At 42.3% G+C, this 12,289-nt stretch overlaps 1 long non-coding RNA gene across 1 annotated transcript; it reads left to right on the top strand.

Annotated features, from left to right (window-relative positions):
• Positions 1 to 11,415: 11,415 nt before the first annotated feature.
• Positions 11,416 to 12,059, top strand: LOC126992065 (uncharacterized). The gene is made up of 3 exons (XR_007746136.1): positions 11,416 to 11,551; positions 11,738 to 11,773; positions 11,973 to 12,059. It is a non-coding gene; the product is annotated as an uncharacterized LOC126992065 (long non-coding RNA).
• Positions 12,060 to 12,289: the final 230 nt, after the last annotated feature.

The raw sequence follows: 12,289 nt of genomic DNA, 5'->3' as shown, positions 1-12,289 counted from the left end.
TGCATCTCTAGAAAGGGAAGGGTGCGTGGAGACATGATTGAGGTTTATAAATAGATGAAGGGCTTTAATAAGGAGACATTCAGGGTTTTTTTTAAGAGGGTAGGACACGAAGTAATGGGTTTAAACTGGATAAATTCAGATTCAACAGGGACATAGGCAAAAATTGGTTTACTAACAAGGTGGTGGATGAGTGGAATAGGCTTAGCAGTCATGTGGTGAGCGCCAATACAATTGTCACATTCAAAAATAGACTAGATACATTCATGGACAGCGATATTAGGTGGGGTTAGATACACGGGAGCTTAGGGTCAAAGGAGCTGCCTTGTACAGGCCTACCGGCCTCTTGTAGACTCCTGCGTTCTTATGTTATTATGTTCTTTATTCTCTCTCTCTTCGTACTTCTGTTTCTCCAATGTCTACATTTCTTTGCATTGTTTCTTTTCTTCTGCGTTTATCCTTATTTTGAATCCTCATAACCTCTCATTGATTGTGTTATTTCCCCTTTCCTTTCCATTTCATTCTCTTCTTTTTACTTATTTTCCTTCTAAAACACCTACACCTCCTCTTTGCATCATTCTTCTCTTTTGTTCTCTTCTTTTTGTAAATTTTCCCCTCGTAGCTCTTCTGTCAATTATCTTTTTTATATATATTTTTTCTTTCATTCTCATAGTCTTTTAAACACTTGGATTTTGTCCCATTCTCCTCGTCCTCTTCGCTCTCCGTCTATTTCTCCTTTTGTTATTTATTTCTCTTCCTTACATCTCTAGTCTTCCTCTTTTTCTTCTTCTTACATTCAAAATCTACTTTCTCTGACCTCTCCTATTAGTCTGACTTCTCCTTCCCCTTTTTTCCCATCTCCCTTCCTCCTAGTTCCTTCTTCTTCCTCTTCCTAATCACGCTACCCTCACCAACACTCCCTCTTCCTCCAATCTTCTTCCTCTCCCCTCCTTTATTGACCTTTCCTCCACTTCCTTCTTCCCCATTTTTCATACCCTCTACTCTTTTTCACACACCTTCGCCTCGCTTGTCTTTCTGTGCTTTTCCTATTCGTCTTCTTCCCCTCCTGGTTATGTTTCTCTTATTTTCTTCCTTAATTCCTCTGTTTTCTTTTGTCTGGCTTCTTCCTCTTTCTCTTTCGTTCTGTGTTTTCAACTCCCACTTCTTTTGCTGTTTATTTTTCTCTCTTTTCAATGTCTTCCTAACTTTTTCTAGTTTCTTCTTCCTTCCATTTTACTGTTCTTTCTTTCCATTCTTTCCCTTATACGTACCTTTTTTTCTATCTAATTTTTCATCATATTTACATTTTTTTTTTCTAGTCGATAACGATCTCATATTTTTTCGTTTTATCTTTCGTCTCATCTTTTTTCATTATTCTCATTCTCACCAAATTCAATAATTATTTCTCATCTACCAGTCTTTCGTCACCCATGCATTCCATTTTCCATTTTCTTTTCTTATTCCTCTATAGTTTATTTATCTCCACTTTCACGTTCTATAGATTCACCAACCTTCTCTCCTACCTATTAATCTTTGTCCTTCCTCCTCCTCCTCCTTCTCTTCTTCTTTTTTCCTCCATTTTAACCTCCATCTGGCCTGTTCGCATCCGGGCGTTTTGATGTATATTACCACAAGATTTTTTTTTTCCTAACTTCCTTGGCCAGAGGGGTGACAGCTATTTTCCAACGCCAATTTGCAAAGAAAACTTTACACTGCCATAGGAAGGACATAGCATTAAAGACGTGTCCATATAACATGATTAATTGGAATATATTTGGGCATAACGAAGCTATTTCCCATGCTATAGGATAAAAACCCTCATTACGTAATTGATTTTTTCTGCCAGTGTAAACCGTAGAGCGAAGGACCTAAGATTTTATCATTTTTTCAAGTCCTCTACTCAATATTCCCGCCCTCCTCTCCACCACACCCCTTTACACCCTTACACACACTACCTCCTACACCTCACACCTGTCACCCCTAATCTAACCCCTCCCCGCCTCTCCCCCCCAGTCCCCAGCGCGCGCATCACCGGCTCGAGAGAGATCTTCATGAAGGCGGGCAGCGACATCAACATCACGTGCGTGGTGAAGGGCGCCATCAGGGGAGCGCCCGTCACCTGGTACCACGTGCTGCCCCGCGACCCACGTGAGTACACACCGGGGGAAGGGGGGGAGGGGGAAGGATGGGTGAGAAGGAGGGAATAGATGATGAGCTCAAGTGGAGAGGAAAGGGATGCTATGAAAGTTATGCAATGGATAGGGAAGAGGAGAGAAGGAGAAGGAAAAGAGATAACGAAATAGGTGGGAAGGGGAAAAAGGGAAAAGTGATGCTGGGGGGACTACAAGGGGAGAGTAGATGCAGGGAAGGAAAGAAAGGTGAGGAGAAGAAAGGTTATACAGAAGAAAGAGAAAGACGGATGAGGAAAAAAATGAATGAAAGAGAAACAGAAAAGAACAAAGACAAATAACGAAAGAGAAGTTAATACTAACAGGAAAAACAGGAGTACAAAATGCAGATAAATGACAAGATGTGTGGAAGGGGAGAGAAAGGAGGAAGGAAGAAGGTTTGTGGTGGAGGGGAGTGTGTGGAACTGGATGAAGGTGGAGAGGAAGGAAGGAAGGAAGGAGGAGAGGAAGGGAAAAAAAAGTGTTGTGTATTTTGTTTTAGACTGTGTTACCTTTTTGTTACTTGTTGTTGTTGTTGTTGTTGTTGTTGTTGTTGTTGTTGTTGTTGTTCACTCTGCAAGACTGAATGCTTTGCTCTTGCATTTTTTTTCTTTCTTTTTCTTCGTTGAACGAAGCTTTTGATATTGCGGATTGTTTCTCTCTCTCTCTCTCTCTCTCTCTCTCTCTCTCTCTCTCTCTCTCTCTCTCTCTCTCTCTCTCTCTCTCTCTCTCTCTCTCTCTCGTCTGTCTTTCCACGCGTGTAGATTCATCTATTCGTATTGACTGTCTGCCTGTCTGAGTGTTTTCTGTCTTTTCTGCTTATTTCCTTCTCTGTCTCTTCGTTTCATTCCTAATCAATTTTATTTTTCCCATTTTTTTACTAATTTTCCTTGTGTTTCACATTTCAATATATTGATGTTATTATTTTCCTCTTTGTAGCCGTTCATTTCTATCACTTTATCGGAAAATCTCTCTCCCTTGGCTGCGGGGAGGAGAGAGGAGATGGAGTTGTGGTTGATCATTCCTGTCTTCTTGTTTGTAGGGAAAGTGAGAAGAGACAGGCGTGATTGCTGAGAAGGGTACTGAGAGGCTACTAAGGATAGGGAGGGTTTGGTGAGAGAGAAGGAAGGAAGGGGAGCTGTAATGGGGATTGGTCTCCAGTCTCCACTGCCTTGTTTGTAGGGCGAGGGAGGAGGGAAAGGCGTGATGGCTATATAAAAAAAAAAGTGATAGGAAGGGATTGGTGAGGCTCCGATCCGTTGAGGAAAAGGAAGAGAACGAGCAGGAGGAGGAGAACTTTGAGAAAGATGAGGAATAAAAGGAACGAGTTGAAATGGATGGGTTTTGATGCTTTAAAAAAAGGAGATCAAACGAGGAGTTAATGAGGGTAATAACAGTGGCTGAAGAGAGGCTGAGAAAATGAGAAAAGCAGAAAGTAGTAATTTTGTCGTTACAATTGAAATTAGAAGTACTGATAAATGTGAAGCCAGGATGATAAGGGAATATAGGGCGGATAAAAAAGTAGGAAACGTATATACATCAATTATTTTTTACCATCTTTTTGTTAAGGGGACGAGCAGAACGTGTTAGCTAGGAGAGAAATGACTAACTAGTGATTTTAGAAGCAGGAGAAAAAGAAGACGAAGAGAAGGAGAAAGAAGATGATGAACACAATGTTGACCACTCTCTCTCTCTCTCTCTCTCTCTCTCTCTCTCTCTCTCTCTCTCTCTCTCTCTCTCTCTCTCTCTCTCTCTCTCTCTCTCTCTCTCTCTCTCTCTCTCTCTCTCTCTCTCTCTCTCTCTCTCTCTCTCTCTTATTCAAACAAAAGTATACAAAAAGGGGCATAAGGTGACACTAGCTAAAGGAGCCCTCTTCCATAAGGGCATTTATTCCAAAGCTACCCCAGTAGTCTGTTCTTCTATATTAGTGTGGGAGTGGCCCCCTATAAGTCCGTTTTGTTCCTAGACACTGTCACTTAAAGGGGGCGTGCGGGACACCACAGATGGGCAGCTGTCTTTTCGCGCTGGGTCCTCAGGAATGATAGGTCCACTTCGGCCGTGAGGGCGTTCCGCAGTGTTGCTGTGGCACAGGTGAAGGCCCGCTGACACCTCAGCGTACGGGTCCTCGGGACTTCGAGGAGATCGTCGGACGCTACCGCTCTCGTAGCTCGCCCTGACCTCCTCCACGGGACTCTGAGGGCCGCGAGGTGTGGTGTGTGCTGCACCTGGGCCTTGTGCAGCACTGTGAGGGCGACGACCCTCCTGCGGTGCTCCAGACTATCCATCTGGTGGCGGGGGACGTCCTGTCTCGGGTGGTGACGGTGGTGCTGCTGTTGTTGTTGTTGTTGCCATTGCCGGTGTCCCATTTGTCGTCCCTGCTGCTGCTGCTGGTGGTGCTGCTGGTCACTGGCACCGTATATGAGGCGTTCGGCACGCCTCTGCACCCGGTCCAACAGGGAGAGGTGGCACTGGGCGCTACTCATCCATGTGAGGGGGCTGTACTCCATGATGGGCCTCACATGGGCCTTATACAGCCTTAGGAGTCCATCAGTGTCGAGAAGGTGGCGGACTCGACGCAGGAGTGTCACTCTCAGGGACGCCTTGTGCGCCACGTTCTCGAGGTGGCGGTCAAAGCTGAGTTTGGAGTCGACCTCCACCCCCAGGATGTTCATGGAGTCCCTAATGGCCAGGGTGTCGTCTCCAAACCTCAGCTGCCCCTCGAGAGCTCTGGCGTTCTCACCTGAGTGTGATATAATCATGGCCTGGGTCTTCTCGGCAGCAAACGAGGCTTGCCGCCGTCTTCCCCAGGCCGTGATATCTCCAAGTTGGCGGTTGGTGCTGTCAGTGGCATTTTCGGCCTCCTCCCTGGAGTAGCTGCAACTCAGGGTGCAGTCGTCTGCGGAAGCTGAGACTGCCGGGAGGCTCTGGAGGAGGTCATTTAGGAAGATGTTCCATAGGATGGGGCCCAGGACCGACCCCTGGGGAACAGAGGCCTCCACCGGGTGCGTTGCAGACGTGCATCCCCCCACAACGACTTTAAGGCTGCGGCCTCGCAGGTAGCACGACAGCAGCTCCAACAGCAGTCCCGTGACCCCGGGCTGCTGAAGTTTGGCAAGCAGGCCGCCATGCCACACACAGTCCCCTGCGATGTCGAGGGCAACGACGAGCGAGGGACGGCCTGAATCCAGACTATCGTGCCAGGCCTTGGACAGCAGGAGGAGGAGGTCAGAGGCGGAGCGTCCCTTTCTAAAGCCATGCTGTCGTCTCTCTCTCTCTCTCTCTCTCTCTCTCTCTTATCTGCCGAACTAGGAGAATCGAAGAAACATTAGGATCAGTAGAACAGGATTCAACGCTACATGAAGAAGGATCAGGAGGAGAAGAAGGAAGAAGAGTGAGACAGGAAGACGAAGAGGAAGAGTGGAATGAATAACAGTTTCGATCCTGGCTATTGACTTCCACTACCTCCTCTGTGTCCGTCGTTTAAGGGATTGGAGGAATATGTTGAAAGATTTGAGTGAATTGCAAAAGTTCTGATGCAGTGAGGAGGAGAAGGAAGAGGAGGAGGAAGACTAGGAAAAAGAGTCGTAAGGGATTGCTCTTTTTCTGTCTTCCTTATCTGGTAGGCAATGAGATTAGAAAGGAAGTAAAGGAATTTGTAACACGGAAAAAAGATATTGAGATAACGAAGAGGAAGCTGATGGAGTGAACGGCAAAAAAAAAGGAAGAGGAAGACGAAAAAATTAACGGAAAAATAATTGTGATAAAAGTATAGAAAGTAAAGGAGCCAGGTACAAGGAACAAGGATGCGAAGATAACGAAGAGGGAGAAGATTAAGTAGGCAGCAAAAAAGGAAGAGGGCAAAGAAGAAAAAAAAGGGGGGCAAGCAAAAAAAGGACAACAGTAAGATTAAATTAGCTAAAGGTAAAATAAATGAACGAAAAAAGCAGAGTAAAGAACAGGATGATAAAAAAAGTGTTAAAATAGAAATATATCATGATGGAAAGAATAGTGTAGCTGAAGGTAAAATAAATGAATAAAACAAAAGGATAATGAAGAACAGGAAAATATAAATTGTTAAAGTAGAAAAAAATAAAGATAGAAAGAATAAAGTAGCCAATAAGGACAGTTTAAAAGAAGGACCTGGAGGAAGAGGCGAAAATTATGCAAGTAGGGTGAATAGAATGTAATGAGAATGTGAGGGAAAGAGACTATTAGGGCGCGGGGTGGGGGTGGGGGGGAGGAAAATAGAGAAAGAAAAAAAGATAAAGAAGAAGGAAAAGAGGAGGAGGAGGAGGAGGAGGAGGAGTTAATTGCATAAAGCGTATAATACAGAAGATTTATTCAAAAACAAGGCATGCCGTTTGTAATATTAGAATGCAAGTGGCTGAGGAATATATCAATACAGACATTAATTACCTCGGTTCGAACCGCTCTCCGAACACCTCTTAAGTGCTACACGTGTCCCTAAGTACATTCCACTTCCGTCAATACTGTACAGGCGTCGTTCAAAAGACAGCGACACGAGACAGGAATTCCCCTTCCCGTGGTTCACCTCTTCTCCTCCAGCCCACTTCACACACTGTATTTATAGTAACTTCATCCTCCACCTGAGATATTCTTTTGTGGAATGTACTTACCATTTTTACTGCGATTCGCATAATAATAATAATGCTAATACTATGGGCTACTAAAAATCTCTTGAAAAATACTAATATTAATACTAATAACAATAACACGAATATCTCCTCCCTCGATTCCTCTTCTAGGATCTCTTTTCTCCTTTAAAAGTGTACTAATGCTTTTTTTTTTTTTTTTTTTTTTTTTTTACGCCTTGGCCTATTGCGCCGGTAGGCTTCTTCCCGGTGGATCCTGATGGTCGGTCCAAGGCTTCTTCCCGGTGGGTCCTGATGGTCGGCCCAGCCCGTTCTGGCGCAGGCGAGTGTTTATAGTGGCGCCATCTTGCATTGGCTCATGCTGCCCTGCCGGAGCTCATCTTTAATCCTAGAATCTAGAGTCCGGTTTGATAGATGGTCTTCTGGACAGCATGTTGGTAGTTTTAAGCCACTCGGCGGCGGCTGAAAAATCCCAGCTTGGTGGCACCGGGCGGATACTATACTAAAAATAATTCTTTTGAAAATACTAGTGCTAATACAAATACTGAAAACATCATACTCCTGAAAAATACTGATACTAATATACTAATACTAAAAACCAACACCCTATAACAATAAAAAATAATTACCTTGAAAATATCATAATTCTAATAGTGGTAGGCGGTGGCCGAAGTGATAGCGTACTGGACCCACATTCGCCGCGTGATGGACGACGCGGGTTCGAATCCTCACGCTACCACTCGGATTTTTCAGTCACCGCCGAGTGGCTTAAAACTACCCACATGCTGTCCTGAAGACCACCCATCAACCCGGACTCTAGAGGAAGCCGTCCAAGCGAATCAAGAACGAGTTCCGGGGGGCAGCATGAGCCAATGCAAGATGGCGCCACTATAAACACTCGCCTGCGCCAGAACGGGCTGGGCCGACCATCAGGCCCCACCTGGAAGAAGCCTTGGGCCGACCATCAGGCCCCACTGGGAAGATGCCTACCGGCGCAATAGGCAACAACGTAAAAAAAATAAAAAATAAAAATCCTAGAACAATAATACAAATATCTTTTCCCTCAACTCCCTTCCAGCATGTCTTTTCTCCTTCTCATCAACATGTTTTCTTAACCTCTCAGCACCTCACCGTCTCTCACAAGGAGACTATAGAACAGGAGAGGGGGCCTCTATGGGAGACCGTGGGCAGATGGTGGTGTATGTCGGTTGCAACAGATGGCGCAGGAGCAGCTTTGTTTACATCCAGGCGCCTCCCCCCCTCCTGACACCCACTCCCACCCCCCAGTACCAATCAGCAGTGTTGCTACATGGGATCAAGCAGCAAATGTTGCTACTTTTTTTCTTCAGTCTGGTTATTTCCCATTTTAAATAAAAAAAACATATAGAAAGGAAAATATTAAAATGAACAGTAAGAGCTAAATATATTTACCCGGTAGATATAGCCTGACTGCATGTTATGTTAGTAATGCTGTTATTGTACCGTAGTTATACTTATATTACTTTATCTGCATTTGTGGGAGGTTAGCAGTGGTTAGATGTGCTTTATGTGTTTTAACTGTCTGTATACACACAGGAATGAACCGAGGTTGTGCCCAACTGCCTTTCTTTCAAAACATGTTTTTTCTCTCAACCTCAGTGTTTTAGCAGCACGCTGACTTAGTTCCTCCAGTAATTATTTACATAGATTTGTTGGTTTGTAGGGGCAAAGAGTGGGTGGATAAGATTATCTTGGGCTAACCGATATACTGGTTATTATAGCGCTACTTCCAGACGTCTTTCTCAGATCGACGGCAACACTGCCGTCATTCAAATATCAACACACCGGCCCCTCGTGTAACTGCCCGCCATGGCTCCAAATCTCAAATGTGCTGTGTTTGTGGGAAGAAACGGAGAACACACCCTGGTGTGAAGCTCCATTTATTCCCAAAGGATGCCAGACGGTAAGTGAAGATATATGTGGAAATTCTGTCTTCTAACTTCCGCAAAATAATGAATTTCTGCGAGCAACTAGACACAACAGTGCTCTGAAGGCAAGCGAAATACGTAATGTATATTGTACACAAGCCATTCAAGCAGTCCACAGATCCCCTCAGACAACACTGGGGTGACTGTTCTTCAAGATAATACAAGGCACCTACTTATAACCGTCCTCATCTTAAAGGTCTATGATTTTTTTTCAACCCTTAGATTTTTATGTTGACGTGAAAGATTTATGGACCGATTTATGTATTATACTGAGCAGTGAATTTACTTTTTCAATGCATCGATGCAGCCGGCCACAGGCCTGGCTGGGTAAGAGGTCAGGTCAGGCTTTGTCAAAGTTATCTCCTCACATTACAGTTAAATTAGGAAGAAGAAACCCTTAACCCCTCACAAAATCATAAGGAAGGCAAACTGTTGCTGGAGTTGACCCGCTGACTTAATCGTTGATTGCCAGTGACAAGAAGTGTGAAGCATATCACATTTCAGAAATTTACCTAACCTTGCCTCGCTGCCAAAATGCAATATAATATATATATATATATATATATATATATATATATATATATATATATATATATATATATATATATATATATATATATATATATATATATATATATATATATATATATATATATATATATATATATATATATATATATATATATATATATATACTGAATGAATTGCAGCCATATCTCACACAAAGTTAATATTCACACATTATAATGTCTACATCCTGTAATTTTGAATCTTTTGACCTATATATATATATATATATATATATATATATATATATATATATATATATATATATATATATATATATATATATATATATATATATATATATATATATATATATATATATATATATGCTGCAATTCATTCAGTATTATCCAAATCTGAAAGAAGCTGCACTTGATGCATAGCCAGAGGTAAATTATTATGTGACATTGACTCATATACATATGCCGAAGTACTGTTAGATGACACCGTCCTATTACTGAGCTAATTCACAAGAGGCCTCCTCGATCCTTACTCAGATACATTCTAACTACTGGGGCCTTTCATGAAGGTTTGCTAAGGACAGGTATATATTTGGCAACACAAAATTAGTCAGTATTTTTTTTTCATATGCAGAGTGAGGATTTCATTTAAACCGAACATATACAAGTATACACTTGAAGTTGCCTTGGACTAAATACATTATGATAATGGGAAGACAAAACACAGATTTATACTGTCCAAACCCCTTATGCAAGAGTTAACCAGCATCTTCACTCTTTCATCCCTCACGCTGGTAAACTCTGGAACAATCTTCCTTCATCTGTATTTCCTCCTGCCTACGACTTGAACTCTTTCAAGAGGAGGGTATCAGGACACCTCTCCTCCCGTGTTTGATCTTCCTTTCGGCCACCTCTTTTGTTTCTTTTTTAGGAGCAGCGAGTAGCGGGCTTTTTTTTATTATTGTTTTCTTTTTTTGTGTGCCCTTGAGCTGCCTCCTTTGTTGTAAAAAAAAAAAAAAAAAAAAGGAAAGAGCAGTCTGTTTAAATTTGCCCTTTTTTATTTATTTTTATTTTTTACAGCAAAGGAGACAGTTCAAGGGCACACAAAAAGCAAACATTAATAAAAAAAAAAAGCCCGCTACTCACTGCTCCTAAAAAGAATCCAAAGAAGTGGCCGAAAGATAGGTCAGTTTCGGGAGGAGAGGTGTCCTGATACCCTCCTCTTGAAAGAGTTTAAGTCGTAGGCAGGAGGAAATACAGATGAAGGAAGATTGTTCCAGAGTTTACGTGAGGGATGAAAGATGAAGATGTTAACTTGCATAAGGGGTTTGGACAGTATAGGGATGAGCATGAGTAGAAAGTCGAGTGCAGTGGGGCCGCGGGAGGGGGGGAGGCATGCAGTTAGCAAGTTCAGAAGAGCAGTCAGCGTGGAAATATCGATAGAAGATAGAAAGAGAGGCAACATTGCGGCGGAATTTAAGAGGTAGAAGACTATCAGTATGAGGAGGAGAGCTGATGAGACGAAGAGCCTTAGCCTCCTCTCTGTCCAGAAGAGCTGTATGAGTGGAGCCCCCCCACACATGAGATGCATACTCCATACGAGGGCGGACAAGGCCCCTGTATATGCCCTGCATTGCATCATAAGTGTTTTGAAAATAAATCTATATGTAAATATGTTTTTTTTATTTTCAGTTTGTTTCAAATTAAATTTTGTAAGGGGTACCAAAGTCAAACATATCCATTCATTATAAACAGGTATTGCATTGCAGCCAATATTACTTTCATATTAACCCTTAGAAGACAGCAGTATTTGAAGAGTAGCTCCCCAAAAATGAATGGTCTATACTCTATACATATAGTCATTGCCGACCTTTGGACCGTAGCATAAATATATATAGTTACTCTGCATAATACGTAGATATTTTTTTGTATCGTCTACTATAGATCCTACCGCAATCTCTAAGTGTTGTTATATTTCTGCCATTCAAACTGACTGACTGAATTTAGAACTGTCTATGTATATTTCCACTGCTGTCTAAGGGTTAAAGATTATATAATTTTTTAAGGTCTGTTGCTTTCTTTCATTACATTACATTTTGTATTGATTAACAATAATTAGTTAAAATTACCATGTTGTTACTGCAGGTGCCTCCAGTGGGTGAAAGCCTTGAAAATTGGCTTTCAAAAGCATACTCAAGCCATCTGTAGTGACCACTTTGATGGGGTTCATTTTGGCAGCAAGGGCCAGCTGCTGCCGACTGCAACCCCACGTCACACAGGTAAGACGAAGTTATGCATGCTCCTTATTTATGACTTTCTTAATCTCTCTCTCTCTCTCTCTCTCTCTCTCTCTCTCTCTCTCTCTCTCTCTCTCTCATGTGTGTGTGTGTGTGTGTGTGTGTGTGTGTGTGTGTGTGTGTGTTTGTTAGTAAATGTAATACTTATACCCATTATCTATTTTGCAGATGGCCATGAGGAGCAACCACCCACTGGGTTCCCGGGTAATAGTCACAGCATTTTCTTGTGTACCAAATGCAATGCATGAGTTGGTAACAGACTAATAGTGAAAGAAACCTTGATGCATTGAACACAAGCTAGATTTCCACACTTGATGGGTTGAGTTTATTCACTTGACAGATAAGAACAAATAGTAGTTTTGTAATCATTATCACTTACTTTTGATTGATTTGCTTACCTCAGCATCATCCCACAATGCAGCCGCCATTGACTTGGAGCCAATGGAGTTGGAACTCTCCTCTACACAGATTGTGCTGCCACATTATGGTTAGTGAAAAATAATTATGGTAATTACTTTACATTGTAATAAGCCAGTAATATTTTGCCATGCTCATTACTATTGTTGTTGTTTTACTTTATCTTCATACTTTGGTGATTTTCAAGTTTGCAATTTAATGTTGTCTGTGTCACTGACATCCTTTACTTCATGTTTTTTCCTGGTAATCTTGCATTATGATGAATCGCTCATTCTGATGTTGGCCGCCAATGCTTCCAACACA

Source organism: Eriocheir sinensis, unplaced genomic scaffold (genome assembly GCF_024679095.1).
Source record: "Eriocheir sinensis breed Jianghai 21 unplaced genomic scaffold, ASM2467909v1 Scaffold393, whole genome shotgun sequence".
NCBI lineage: Eukaryota > Metazoa > Arthropoda > Malacostraca > Decapoda > Varunidae > Eriocheir > Eriocheir sinensis.
Note: the sequence above shows the minus strand (reverse complement) of the source record. Positions and strands in the feature narration are given on the sequence as shown.